This window comes from Osmia lignaria, chromosome 6, assembly GCF_051020975.1.
Source record: "Osmia lignaria lignaria isolate PbOS001 chromosome 6, iyOsmLign1, whole genome shotgun sequence".
NCBI lineage: Eukaryota > Metazoa > Arthropoda > Insecta > Hymenoptera > Megachilidae > Osmia > Osmia lignaria.
In genome coordinates, this window is record NC_135037.1 from 11,161,951 (window position 1) to 11,175,081 (window position 13,131).

Consider the following 13,131-nt stretch of genomic DNA (forward strand, 5'->3'; position numbering starts at 1 on the left):
TGATCGAATATCAAATTTATGAGAATGATTCACTAGCTTGTCATTTCTGTTATTCTGACTCGGTCGAATCATTGACCTTAATCGGTATTGATTTAATTAACTTTTCATTTTCTCGTAATTCAATCTATTAGGCAATGTATCAATTTACAGTCGTAGAAAATTGAGCGGGTTTATGGTTCGCACTGAATAAGTCAGGGAACTCGAAAAGAGCAAAATCCTCGTATAGCGCAATTGGATGTTGTATAAATTGGCGGCTACCCAAGTTTCCGTACTCTCACCACGTCTTGTCTCTACGCTAGCACATTCCTTGATAGTATACGTATGAACGTGCTGTCTTTCCGCATGATTTTGTGCAAACCACTTTTACCGACTGGCACATAAGTGCTTGGGCGTTCCATGTAAACAGATACCTACGAATAGTTTTAGGTTAACAGGAGGAATGCACGACAATGAACTCACTAATATAACTTAAACTTTGCGTAATAATACAGGACATCAAAATCCACAAGTCTGTAAAGTTGCATGACATAATTATTAAAAATAATTTTTAAAATTCGCACAAATTTGATTTATATTTAAATTAAGTCCATATAATTCGTGAGTTCAAATCTCGTAGTGTGTATAAATATATATTTTTTCCATTTTTATTATAACGCATATTTATAAAATTTTGTAATCGAAGTCAGCAATTACGGTTGTTGTCAAACATAACCTGTATGAAAATTTATAAATATTATATGTATTTATACATATATGAAAAAATGTATAAACGTGTATATTTTGTTTCCGTTTGGTGAAGAAATCATTAACGTGGCCGCAACGTTGTTCCGTTTCTTCATTGATCGAATTAACTCGGTCAATAATGGACGTATTTTTGTAATCGCATGATACCACAAAAGGTATATTATAATTGGTGTAAGAAGCGGAAGGTCATGGTCTGCATTCCCAGCTTAAAATTTAAGAAGTTCACGTTCCTTTTTTTTTTTTTCAAATGGTCTAAAAAAATATTCTGAGATATTTATTACGATTTCTGTTATATCATCAATTGCTCACTTGATTATATCAAATAATATTTAAAACTTTTTTATTTTAAATAAATCTGGGTCGACGACCCAGATTACTAATAGACGATTAATCTGAATGTAAAAGTAATTTTACTATTTATCAACGTCAGTGCAATTTTATCATTTGATTAATGCAGATCCATTAAATGGTAAAACTTCGAGCCATCTATCGATTAGAAATTTGAAAGCGATATTTATCTCCCGTATGAAAGTGAATATCGTGTGCTAGATACATTGAAACTATCTTTGCGGTTTACCTTTGTGGTAATTATAATTCTGCAAACGAGTCATGTTTATACATAGATATATTGCTGTATATTATAGTCACTTATTTATTATATTTACATGAATGTATCTAATTATTCACTGAATACTGATTAAACAGTTCCATGAAGATTAATGCAAAGATTTATATAGGGTGGTTTTGAATCGATAGTCTCTCTTTGCAATTTTATTTTATTGATAACATTGAATTTGTGTTTAAAGAGGCATAAAAGAATGCAATGATCTCTGTACGTTAGATTTTCACTTTTTATGGGTTTTATACGTAGCTGTAGAAAGAGAGAAGGTCGATTTCAACAGGTGGGCTTTCTAAGTTATAGGGGGAAAAGTAAATGAGATAGAACGCATTAGGTACAGATACATCGACGATCGTAAATAAAATTTTATCTAACATCGGTAATTACATTAATAGTAAGTACTACTTGGTATCGAATGTACCAGCTTTAATATCTAAAAAATTAGTTTCTTGACGTCACTACATTTATTTTCTTATGATTGGATAAAAATCAGATCATACTTTTTTGTGGCAGAAAAAAAAATTGTCAAAAATTAAAAGGCATTCATTATTTCTCGTAACCGTATGATAACTACTTCGTGTGACATTAATTCAGAGACACGATGCACATGATTGAATCACGTAACCAGCATTAACTATCCGAAAGGACGTTACGTGAGTAATGTCGAGTACAATGGTGAAACGGAACCAGATAATATGCACACGGGTGCATATTAGACCCCTACCCGAAGACGCCTACGGGTAGGGGGTGAGAACTAGGGTCACCATTTTTTTCTTTTTTCTTTTTTTGGAAAATCCTGATTTGATCGTAAATAATAATTAAATTCCCCGTTGTCACTATATTCAAAAGTATATTTACATTTGATAATATACTAAATGCTCAATTCATTTTTTATTGGACAGGGGAATTACGTTTTCAATGGGTGAGCACATGCACGTGTGCAAAGGGAAAGGCAATGCGCAAGCAATAAATCTACATTGCTCCTATTATGCAATGACTCACGCTTTTCATCTCGTCACTTTTGTAAATAAATAAATCACGACCAATTGAAAACAAAAGTGACTTGATTTTAAATTTCTCTACAAAGAGTGTCTTGATTCGAGAATGTTGAAGGTGAATGATTTGGATGATACGTTGTTTTGAATGGAAAGTAGCCAATGGTGCCGGTGACTAGCGGTTGGCATTTAATGACTTCATAGGTGCTAATCATTCGAATGTTCCGCATTCCTCAAATTATTGCTTCATTGTCTTATACGCGTGTAATATAATTTTAGGAATTTTTTTTCATAATTACAAATAACATTTTGTGGGATATTAATTTTGGGGGGCATTGATGATGCTGCAAATTTAGTTTAATTAAACAGTGGATGAAAATGAAGTATTTCGTGCCATAACTAGGTATGTAGAGCTCAGGGTGGTGAGAAATAAAAATTCATTGTTGAAACAAGAAATTTTTCAATTGATTCGTGTTTTAACTTTGCCCCGAGTCTAGTTTGCGAAGTGAATAGCGTTGGTGTAACCAAAGCGAGGGCAATCAGATCGATGCAATGAAACCATAAATCTGTGGAAACGATGACACGTCATTCCAAAGACGGTACATGCATACCGTGGGACGAAAGTAGGTTATCTGAATGGAACAGTGTACCGTGGCACTTCGATTTTCTCTTGCAATTCTTCCTTTTCTTAATCCATCTGGCGCTCTCTCTGAAAAGAAGCAGCGTATCGAAACCGGCATCGATGTGTAAAATTACACCTTACTAGGAACCTGTCGTTATCCAATCTATAATTACGAATAATTCTGATACATTTCGCGAAAGCTTGAACACTGTCGTGATACGAGCTTAACTCTCGGACAAAAACAATTTGAATTTTAGTTCGGACTCTGTTTCGCTTTGATTTTTTAAATTTTATGCTATTTAGTAATATTGGGAATAAAATTATAGGAAGTTTTTTTTTGGAGGTACTTTTATCTGAAGGGGCCCTTTTTTGGAGCTCGCCTCGGATCACCTCTAAATCTCAGGGCCGGCCCTGAGTATACCGTAATAAGCGGAAAGATGATGTACGGTGCATCAGCGTAATAAGACTCGATCCATGGACAAATTATACAAAAATTACGCGCAATGTCCGTACGAAACACAACCTGCGAGCGGTGAAACTTAACGGCGCGTATATCCGCGAAAATCGAATATGGAAGACTAAATTGAATTAATATTTAATTAGCACCCGACATGGCTATGAAAAAATTGCCCTATGATCAAATTACTGTCAAAATATTAAATAAATAAGTTATCGATTTGATTTAATCATCATTGAAAAATAAAATTTCTCTTGCATTTTAATTAATGTCATTCACGCAAGTTAATAATTACAATGATTTTTCTATTATTATCCACTGATTAGATTCAAACAATCAAGATATCTATCACGCACTCGCGAAGCTGATTCTCAGAAGAGAATCACTGATGCACGCAACTTTTTAATTAGTCTCTTCTCTCCTCGTATTTTACAGTTCTATAAAAAAAAAATATGCGTTACGCAGAGCCGTTTTTATCAGATACACATATAACCATAACTCTTTGCGGGCTGACACATCCTGCGGTTGCAAGCAAAATATTTCATTAAGTGCGTGCGTTAAATTGGAAACGAAACAATAATGGAAAAGTGTTTCCAAAAAGATAATTGATTTCGTAATTTTTTTGTTACACGGTTATGTGTACAGCAATGATGAAATCAGAGAAACCGAAAGAAAGGGAAACAATGGCTAATGAAAATTAAAACACGGAAGCGAAAGAGTGAAGGCAGCATCTTATATTTACGTCCTCATCAATATTAAAATGATGTGCACGATGTCGCTGATGCAGCAAGGAATTTTGAGGCTGAACTTTTAAGCACATTCGAGTGTCTGTTGCTACATCGTCGATTTTCAATGGCAATTAAAATCTCCATTGCCTTATAGATTAAATTATCATATTTCCTGATGAAACGTAATTATCGTGAACAATTATGTTATTTTTCCCGTCAGATGACATTTCATTAGTGATGCATAGTATATACAAAGTCCAAAGCAATTATTATTCATTTTTATTTAATTTTTTGTTTCTTCGTTCACTAGCGTAACTAGGATTTCGTTTTGGGGTGAAAGAGTGACAAGAGTTTAACGTTGTTTCATTCTGACTTGATTTTAATATTGCCTCATACTGTATATTGCATTTTGGTCGAAATATTTATTTCCTTAGAGTTTAAAATGTACGAAACAAATGAAAACCGATTCGTTTCGAAAACAGCATTGGTTTCGTTCCACTTTGATCCGTTCCTAAACGCAAAGTTCTAGATAATCATTGACAACCACGAGCAAATCACATTACCCGCGCTAATTCCGCTTTCACGTTTCCGTTTCCACGATGAAATAACAGGTTCTCGGTACAGATTAATATTCAATTTGATTGACGCGTGTTCACGCGTGACTTCTAATATAGACTTGCGACCGTTTGCCTTTCTATTCGAATCCTGTATCGGTGCATCGGAATTTCTATGCAGAAAGCTAATCACAAGCAAAACATTGTGTTATACTTAACACGTTAAGTGCTCGATCAATTTAATATAACTTGACAAAAAATTTTATTATACAATGAATGTTGTGATTGAATTGAACACTTCATGTGTTTATCTTACATGTAATTAAGTTAGATTAGATCACCGCTGCCCTCCATGGCATTCTTAATCTAAAAATTGTTTTATGTTGAGGTCGATCTAAAGAAGTGTGTGTAAAAATTCCAAAGTTCAAACATAAAAATTGCAACATTTCTCCATTTTCTCTAGGATGCTTTACTGCGTTCGATAATACTTATACATAACTTAAAGAATTTCGTTTTTTACCAGACGATCGTTATCTTCTCTAAATTTATTTGTTTCCGATGGCAATTAGTTTGTCGTAAAGAATTGATGGTAAACTCAAATGGAATTCACACGCAGCGTAAAAGTGACTGGATAATAATCCATCGAGGTGCAACGGAGCATAAAGTGGTGGAATGAATGAGAGCATATCTTGTAGTCGGAATGAATAAAACGCTATTGGAAGAAAAGGGACGTTATGTTTCCAGCCGGTATTAATTGCTCTCATTAATCATTTTTAAAATATTGGGCTGTTGTAGGTGTTCTATCGGCTAATAAACATGGGAGAGGAATTCCATTTTTGAAATCACGGTATGTATTCTGATCATAATTCTTTGATCATATCATTTAATCATACGATTTTGATTTATTTAATATCCTCAGTGAAATAAAGCTGTAATTATCATTTCATCGAATTGTAAGTTGCACTGTATATTGAACATACCAGGAATCATACAGAGCTCGTTTGGAATTCGTGGTTCGCTTATGTATTTCTGCAAGAAACTCTTCTGATAGATGTGTTTCGCATAAGGGGGATTTATTATTGCCGGCAGTGGCCGGAACGTTCAGGTAAAAACACTCGAAGAAACGTGTAACAGATGAGGCGAAAGATTTAACAGCGATCGCACGGTATGCATGGCGAGGAACATTTCACTACAGAGTTACTTTTCTGACTTAACGGGTTCTCTCTTTTCACCTTCGACCTTCTTAACACCTTCGACTCGCTTAGGCACTGCTGAACTTGTCCCAAATTCTATGAAACTTCGATGAAATTCAATGAAAGACCGATCAATTTTCTATCTAACCACTTTTCAAAAAAGTAAATTATTAACGATGATCGATGTTTTGTGGTTTTAACCATTAGCGTAATTACGTAGGAACTAGAGTGGGTTTGCTTACCCCTCCCCAAATGTGGGCTGCACCTTTCACTATTCTAGAATTACAGAAATTCACTAGTCCAGAATTCCAGAAGTTAAAAATTTCACATTCTGAAAATTTCAAAATTCGAATTCCAAAATCCCAAGAGTTTAAAATTGATTAATTTTTAAATTTCAATGGGACTTGGCCCATTCCAATAGAAAATCCTATTTCCACCAGTGGTTTGAACAATTAACATTTTTAGTATTATTGAAAGTTATGAGATAAGAAAGTCTGTGTCACCTGAAAATGAATCGATCGAAAGGGAGAAAGCAACCGTCAAAGCCGAACAATATAGGAATGCAATCAAATGCGCACCCTCGTCAAGAAGTTCTTTTCATTTTGCGATGTGGTATTTCGAGGGATGACCTTAAGGAAAAATCGATGCCAGATGTCGTATATAGGGTGCCCCACGGACAAGTTGTATCACTAAAACGATTAGAAATAGACAAGAATGTCATAGGGTGAGAATAAATAACGTCGAATTGAGCTTATGCATTTATGTGCATTGATTTTTATTACACTAAAACTACGAAACTCGTCGAAACGAGAGGTCATTTCTTCTATTTTATTTTCAACTGAAAAGTAAGCGCGTAAAACAGAAGACTTTTCTTTAATTAATAAAAATGATGCCCTAAGCACGCTATATTGAATTTATTAGCAGCAGAAGACTACTATCGTCCTTTCCCGTCTAAGAAACAATTACAAATACATTTTGAAACACCCTGTATATATTTATGTTGCGTTTCCAGACGAGGATATTCATCGTGTGCATAGCCAAGACTCTCTCGAAAGTGAACTCGTCGCGCGACCCCTTTTAAATCGTAGAACTTTCGTCTGAATAATTTCTCCGCGCTCGCTGAAAAGTTTTCACGAGTTCTCACTTGCGTTCACTCTCACGATTGTCACGTTGAATCGACGATAACCTGGCTCGTCGTTTTTTTGATTCGTATTCGGTATCGAACGCGACACGGATTCCACGCGCAAACGATATCACTATGCAGTTATATACTGACAATGAATAAAACAACGATATAGCGGAGGGTACTTACTTTATTGCTGCGCTGTTGTAATTTACAATCGAGGAAGTTATTCAATCGTTTGAATTTTAAAATCCAATATTATCCAAGTTAATAATTGACAAGGCATAAAAACAATGTGAAAACGTACAAGCGATATCTTGAACCTGATTAATCAGATATACGCGTTCAGAGCTGATTTCTCGAATGAAAGCAAAGGAGAGCTCGAGCAATCTAGATTCGAGGCGAGCTAAGAGAATCGTACGCGTACGGAATGTCAGTCCGCTTAGAAAGGCGTCAATGAATCGAATCAGGGTGAACGCACTGCAAGAGTTGATTTTCAGGTCGAAAGTCATGGTCATTCGCGTAGGAGGTATGCGATCCACGATTCGAATTCACTTTCGTAATAATTAACTCTTGCAGTGCGTTCACCATTTTGCAAGTGAAATACAAAATTAAATTATAATTGTGTCTCTCTCCGTGGTCCGCCGTCCGAGAGGGTTAACACCTTGAACGATCGTTCCCTTAATTCGTATGAAATTCTGTAATATAGAGGAATTATAAGATCGGATTGATGGAGAAATCGATGCGTTCAAGAGTTTAATCGATTGATACATTATCTTGCCTTATCACGTTTCTTTAGCGATAACGTCGTACACTTCTTAGGTGTTTTATTGCAGCTGTCGTAGAATTATCCACGAATCCATCACATCCAGGCCCTCGATACGTCAGCCTCGCAGCGGGAAGCGTAAAAGGCTTTTAATGACGCTTAAACTACGCGTTCCAATTAGGGCACCTACGATCACCTTGCACGCGCAATTGATGAATAGTGTCGGTGAATAAATTCTAATTGTCCATGCGTTTATTGTGTCGGTCCGTAAAGAGGGCAATAATCAGATACAGTCAGAGACAAAAGTATTAACGCATCTTTTAATTATCATATACTGTTGCGGAGAAATTTTAATGAACAAAATGGTATCCGGTTAACTTCATTCATATTCAGGATACTAGAAGAACGTACATCATCGCAGATGAATCTAAGTAACCTGAACCAAAGTCACAGTTTTGCTTCTCCATCTCTGTTCAGCAACACAGAACCGCTATAAAATCAATAACACATGATGTGGCACATGACACAGCTGCATTGACAATACCTTGTACGATGTGTCCTCGTTACGTTTCCATTATTCGCGAGGTTTCGTGTTCCAAATTAGGCACGAACAGAGAGTAGCATTAAAATTACACTCTTGATCATTCGATGATTAATGAATATGTACGTGTAAGGATATGAGACACGCAATTGCATAGTGTATTGAGATTGTAATACGACAATCAGTTCTTAATGGTAGAGAATCTTTTTCTTTTTGGTGGTACTAACAATTAGTGTTGGTATACTTCTGTTAGGAAACAACTTGTTGGATTAAAACATCGTAAAAGTTTCATCAACTTTTATGAAATTTCAACGTGGTAGCTTTTTGAATCACAGTATTTGATACATCAAAGAGCTCGTATCATTTCCACGAAATAATAGTAATCGAGAGCTGTACACCGTTAATCCAAATGTTGTAAGCGTACGCAAAACTGATTATGTAACGGTTATACGGTACAGGAAGTTGCGTTCTGTGTATCAGCTGATTGCTGACCCCGATTTTGACAATCCAATCCTGGTATTCCGAATGCAGGACGATCTTGTTTCAAATATTTTTCCAAATGTTTGAAATTCGCCATAAGCGAATTTCTCGCCTTTAAAGTAGTGCATTTTTCATGCGATACCGTAGAGAAACGGCAACAAGATACAGTCTAGAATTTCTGAATTTTGAAGATGCGAAATTTCGATTTGAAATTCTGAAATGTTTAAATAATCGTTCTTTTTTTTTACACTCACTGTTGGTAACAGAAACGAAAAACTATTTTCACATCGTGACGTCCAAAAGTTATTCTGAGAACGCATGACGTTAAAAAAGATTCTTACGAGTAACTTGACGAACTTACAATGGTACCTTTTGTAGAAGGGTTATAAGGGCTGAAGTTAAGGGCGATAAAATTGTCTGAGTAACTGTGAGTTAACGTCAACGAGCCGTCTAAAACGTTTATGAAACTCAATTAAGACGCCAGACGTTGCTCACGTCACGCCTGGCAATTTAATCCAGTTATTTTTATCTTTTTCTTCGTTAATCATCTTTCTTTCGTACCGTTAAAGGCACTTCTGGAAAATAACGAGGCGTCCATTCTGTATTACGTGACTTACGATATCTCAGTCTCGTAACAACTGCATTGTAATTAGTGATAAGATTACAGTAAACTGCAAGTAGCTTGGAATATGACCGAATAGTATATAATAGTTCATCGGTTTTTTAAAAAAATATGAAATATCTAATAACGAGTATAATTAGTTTAGAAAAATTGTTGAATGAATCTTTTTAATTTTAGGTTTTTATAGTTTATAATCAATTTTAGTGTCCAGACGAAAGTGGACTTACCTCATTTTTATAATTATCAACTCGTATATTACATGATTTCCAATTTAAATAAAAAATGTTAAGGAATGTACATTTACAAACCATGAATTATACGCTGACAATGAGTCACCAATGATCCCGGTTCACCATCCAAGGATTAACGCAAATGGACAGAAAATTCAATATTACCCGGCTAATCATCCGGCATGTAATTTTATTACCCGATAGGGATGATCGATCGATGAACTTCCGCGAGTAGTAGAACCGAGATTACCAAACCATCAATTACACGAAGCGGCAGGTATTACGTGGTTGCCAGGGTCGATCCAGATGTCTGGACAGGTCGATACGTTTATTCAGGTCTCTCTAAAGTTGGTCCCAAACGGCGAAGAAGACCCCCTGGTCGTCGGAACCGGTCCTGAACACTACCTGTACAGATTGACCGATACCAACCTGTTCGTAAATACATAATGTTCGTTCTGTTCTTCAACGTGTCTTCTCCTATCCTCTTCGACACACTTTGGAAACTCTCGTGGGAATGAGCTGACTGACCGACTCGATTCAACCTGAAACTGAGCTTGGATCGGCTATGGACTTTCTAGGAACGTGTCTTTGTTTCTATCCCATTGCGGGTTCTGCCTTGAAACGAGAGAGATTTTAAAGGATTTAGGAAAAATATAATTGCAGCTGGGCTAGTTTTTGAAAATGAAAAGTCTGATATGAGTTTGTTATATAAAAAAAGTCTCGCGAAATGGTACTTGAGATAAAATGATGCAGATTCATATTTCTGACGTAGAATGATAGATGGACAATTTTAACAAATAATGCATATAATTAAATCATCAATTTCCTTTCCTTTTCTTCAAATACTTTTCTATTACATTATTATTTTACTACGTGAGAAATGTTTTTACCGTTTTACTGTGCATCGTTGCACGGTATTATTACCTCCGAACAATTGTTAGTCGTTATCATTAAATATTTATGGTTCAGATAAGAGTGATAACGTTCTTCAGGAATAAAAATTATTTACGAACAAGTTGTAAAACTTCCGGGTGTAAGGTTATATATCTTTGTGCAAGACGTTATTTGACATTCCGCCAGAAATGTATATAGCTTTCAAATGAGAACAGGGGCTTAAATAAAGGACAACTAGAAAGCTCGTCCCGATGTTAGTACAGCCTTGGGTCATTGATCAAGTTAACCGTAACATTGGCAAATTGTCAGAAACATTTTCCAAAAGGACACGATTTACACTTTGTATAGTGAACACTTTTATGCGAATACTTTGGTAATAAAATATCCAAAGTTCACAAAGTTCAATATAAAAAGTAAGTTTTTTTACTTGAATAAAAATAAACATATAGGAAATCACGTAACAACTGAGTTCGTGAATGGAATCGTAGGAGGAAGAAATTCTATTGAAAGAAATCAGTATGTATCTGTTTGGAAAATTAATGAACTTATCAATGGAAATTATGTGTTAAAGGTTACACAAGGTAATAGAGTATGAATCACTGTTTGCTTTGGAAGCACTTTTGTCATTCATTCTTCGATTTATCACATTGGCGTACCTAACGTGTTTTTAGAATATGCCATTTCCCTAGGAAATTTTGAAATTCTGTTATTACAAAATAATGTAATTTACCATTACTGGAATGGTGAAGTAGACAGATTTAGGAACGGGGACACTCTGATCCCTACCTAGTTACGCCAATGCATACGCATGACAATACTCTCTAAGAATACTACGACTATAACTAAGGAAGCACAAACAATTGAATTGATACTTTTATTCTTTTCAAAAATGTCAATGTTAGTTGTCGTATGGCAATGAAAGAATGCAACCTAGGAGAGTATCGCTTTCACCATGCTCGTATGTACGTAGAATCTCTCTGTCACTTCCGGAATAGCGTACATTCTTTCCATAAGTGGTGCGTTTACGCGTGGAACTGAATTTCAAGTTTTCCTTCTCAGCATTGCCACGATACGATCTAGAACTATCACAGTGGATCGTGAATAACGGTGTTCGCACGTTTCAATGAGATCGCGCTGTCTCTGGTAACGTTCTACGCCTTATGCAACTTGCGTAGATTTCAAAATACTTAACAGTTTCATGGCAATCTTCTTTCGTTGCTATTCAATTTCCGAAATTTACTTTTACAAATTTCTTTCCATTTTCAACAGAAAGCTATATCTAACGTAGGATGTGAATAGTGGGAGGAGCCTAACGTAGCGTATGGGGGGGGGAGGAGCCTAACGTAGCGTATGGGGGGTGGGAGGAGCCTAATCTAGGTACCTCCCATCACTGAGTTAGCTATTTAGTACCATTTTCTTTCTTTCAGTATCAATTTTCTTTCTATGGGCCCGGTGCCCATAGTTCACGCGGATGCACATGATCTGCCCCTCACTGATATAGGCATTCGTATTCTTAGGCCCCCCTCCATTGTCTTCAGTTAGAGGGTTGGGCGGAGCTTGCTACTAGGCAGGACCTCCTAAGGCGTGGCTTAGATATCTCAGACCTACTATAGAATCAGAAGAGTCATCACACTCTAAAGTGAACACTGCATATTCATGCAAATTAGAACAATTTGCGTGCCACGTAAGATGCTATTAATATCGCACCGTTCGTGTCGTTAATTGTTCGCGAAAAAAGTATAATTCACGCAACAGCAGCCTCGTCAACGACGCGTCCGAGCAGCTGGACGGTATGTTGAGGAATGCCGCGCGAAACGGGAGTGGATGCAACACGCGTAGCGACGCGTGCGTTATTAATATCGGCGTTTATGCCACCGAGGCGAGCATAATTTGCGCTCGTCATTCAGACCGGGTACATCCTCATTAAGCTGATCAGACTGAGTTTGCATGCATTACCTATATGAACAATTGTGGGACAGAACAGTGTAGCAAGAGGCAAACGACGGGTTTCTTTTAATCACTCGAATTAAACAGATTTTCCCGATATACAGATTGGCCAAGAATATGAAGCTCCATTGTGTTTTGCTTCTTTTGTGAGAAAGCAGCACACGGTGCCAAGAAGTTGAATGGTCACCGAGGGAATGAAAGGGCGAAACAACAAATGCCAAAAATAAATTATACATACGATGAAATTGCGCGCCGTATTTGGAGCGGCAAGCATCCCGTTGCCGTTTTTTCACGGCTTACAGTAAAACAGTTACATTGCACATAGCTTCTGTTCCATCGATGGAACGGAACAATTTAATACCCGGTGCACTCACATTTGACCCTGTGCCTTTAAATTCGGTTGATCAATTTTTATGTTGCGAACTTTGGAAGTCTAACACTTGATGTTACTTTTCTTCTTAAGGAAAAGTGTAGTGGGAGGAGTCATCATCTTAGAATGGTTAAGAGGGGGAATTGAAGAGGGATGGTGGGAGGTGCCAATGTTAGGCTTCTTCCACCACCTATATCCTATGTTATGATGATCGTAGGAGTTAAGTTTAGTCAAATATAGAATTTG

General features: G+C 36.5%; 1 protein-coding gene across 2 annotated transcripts in view; it reads left to right on the forward strand.

Annotated features, from left to right (window-relative positions):
* Synd (protein kinase C and casein kinase substrate in neurons protein Synd) overlaps positions 1-13,131 on the forward strand; it is a 32,310-nt gene that overhangs the window by 518 nt on the left and 18,661 nt on the right. Inside the window, exon 2 of one of the 2 annotated variants that reach the window (XM_034331410.2) lies at positions 5,515-5,566. The exons of the other annotated variant lie outside the window; for it this stretch is intronic. The gene's annotated coding sequence lies outside the window, so the exon portion shown is untranslated. The remainder of the gene's footprint in view (positions 1-5,514; positions 5,567-13,131) is intronic. 2 annotated transcript variants of the gene reach the window in all.